The following is a 2613-nucleotide window of genomic DNA, read 5'->3' as shown; positions in this document are numbered from 1 at the left end:
TTTTTGAGTTATACAAAAAGGAAATACAACTTATTGCAATGTGTAAGACACATCAAAAGCAGTCTTTAGAGGGAAATTTATGCCATTAAATGCATATATTAAAGAAGAACATCTAAAATCAAGAATACAAATTTTCTAGAAACTAAAGAAACACCATTTAACTCTTAAAGCAAACAAAAAATTATAACATGTAAATAATAGAGAAAATCAATGAAACCAGGCTCGCGTTCCCACTGGTTGGCCAGAATTCTAAGGCTTTCTGCAGAGATTTGAAAAATGGCAACAAATGAAAGTATCAGCATCTTTAGTTCAGCATCCTTGGCTGTGGAGTATGTGGATTCACTTTTACCTGAGAACCCTCTACAAGAACCATTTTAAAATGCTTGGAACTATATGTTGAATAATTATACAAAGTTCCAGATTGCAACATGGGGATCCTTGATAGTTCACGAAGTTCTTTATTTCTTGTTCTCTTTACCTGGATTTTTGTGTCAATTTATACCTTTAATGAAAAAGTACAAAATTCAAAAGGATAAACAAGAAACATGAGAAAACCAATGGAAATGTTTTAAAGTACTTCTCTTTAATCACTTTTGTATCCAGCTTACTTTGATCTGTGGAACTTATTAATTTACAGAGTATTTTAATATACCTTATGATTGGGAAAGAATGCCAAGGTAGTATATGCTTTTGGCAAGATGCTTTGGCTGTGCAGTGATTGAGGATACCTGGCACTATTTCCTGCATAGGCTCTTACATCACAAAAGAATATAAATATATAAAGAGTTTGTTTATATAAACAGTCTGTTTCGGAACAGACTCTCAGTTTACTGCATATAATGAAAATATGAAAAAGATTGAGAAAAAGATGCAATAAATATCTCATCTCAACCATCCTGAAAGCATACACCTTTCCTGAATTGAAGTGAATAGCTAACATTGCTTCTGCGGAGCAGAAATAAACATGTGTCTTGGCTGCTAAGTGATACAAAGAACATTAACAACCTTTAAATATCTTCCTAGTGGGAACTTTTTCTACTTTACATAAAAGTTCTGTATGTGTAGAAATAAGTAAATATATAGTGAAGTATGATTTTCGTGAGGAGGTTGTAAAGGCCGTGTTGCTAACCTTACAGAAAGGTTTTAAGTAATGGATGAAGTATCAGTCTGTCTTTCCCCCAGTAACACCAGAGGCCTGAAGCTAAGATGGGTCTTTAAAATCTTGTAAATATATAGTGGCCATTTCAGTATCTCTTATCAGGGTGTTGGCCTCAAATTGAACTTTAAACAATTTCTAGAATTTGCCTAAACATCCAAGTATCATGGGTTGAACCATATCGATCGACAAAGTGAGGCCGCCAAATCGGAATAGCCTGCCCCAAGAACTTCCACTCTTGTCCTGAGCTGACTGGTTTGGGGTTTTTCTCCTTTGAGAAACCCTTTTGGATGGCAATGTGCTACGGGTATCTAAAAATTAAGGCGTTTCCGAATTGTCGTAAATGGAATATTTTAGTCTGAAGGTTTTCGGATTATTTGATTTTTTTTTTTAAATTGAGCTTTATTTCTGTTATTTACCCTTTCATTTTGTATATCAAGTTTTCATGATACTTAAAACTGTACCTTGAAACATTGTGAACTGACTTGCTGTATTTGCACTTTGAACTATTGAAATAAATGTGATTTTTTTTTTTTTTTGGTCTGAAAAAAATCAATGAAACCAAAGGTTCTAAAAAAATCAATAAAATTGATAAACCTCTATTCTGTTTAACCAAATGAAAAAGAGAGAAGGCATAATATCATGAATTTAAAAATGGTGTAATTTATTGATGACATAGGAAATAGGAACAACACTATGTCCTTAAATTTGACAATTTAGATTAAATGAAAAATTTTTGAGAGTCAAACTACCAAAACTCACTGAAGGTAAAATAAGTTACTTGAATAGTCCTATATATATATTATAGAAAATAATCATTAAAACCTTCCAAAAGAAAAAAAATCACACACTCAGATGCTTTTATTAGTAAAATTCTACCAAACGCATATGGAAGAATAATACCAGTTTTACACAAATACTACCAGAAATAGAAGAGAAGGGGTACTACTTCCCTATTCATTTTATCAGGCCAGAATTATCAAAACCAAAAGGGAACATTTCAAATACAGAAAATTACATTCTAATATCCATAAGTGACAATAGACACAAAAATTCTCAACAAAATTTTAGAAAAGTTAATCCAAAAAGTGTCTTTGACAAGATAATGATCAAATAGCTTTATCCTAGTAATGCAAAGTTGCTTCAATATTTAAAAATCATTAATTTAATTCATCATATTAATAGATTAGTAAAGACAGACAATGTTTTTCTCAGTAGATGTGATAGATACTTGACCAAGCTCAACATTTATAATAAAACTATCAACGAATAAAATACAAGAGAGCTTTCTTTAAAAAAAAATTATTTTTTTATTCATGAGAGACACACAGAGCCAGAGGCAAAGACACAGGCAGAGGGAAAAGCAAGCTCCATGCAGGGAGCCTGACTTGAGACTTGATCCTCCGTCTCCAGGATCACGCCCTGGACTGAAGGCGGAGCTTAACCGCTGAGCTACC

The 2613-nt window shown here is 32.6% G+C and overlaps 1 pseudogene; it reads left to right on the top strand.

Annotated features, from left to right (window-relative positions):
- The first annotated feature begins 276 nt into the window (after positions 1-276).
- Positions 277-840, top strand: LOC100686429 (annotated as a pseudogene).
- Positions 841-2613: the final 1773 nt, after the last annotated feature.

The sequence above is a fragment of the Canis lupus genome, chromosome 1 (genome assembly GCF_011100685.1).
Source record: "Canis lupus familiaris isolate Mischka breed German Shepherd chromosome 1, alternate assembly UU_Cfam_GSD_1.0, whole genome shotgun sequence".
NCBI classification, from domain to species: Eukaryota; Metazoa; Chordata; class Mammalia; order Carnivora; family Canidae; genus Canis; species Canis lupus.
Note: the sequence above shows the minus strand (reverse complement) of the source record. Positions and strands in the feature narration are given on the sequence as shown.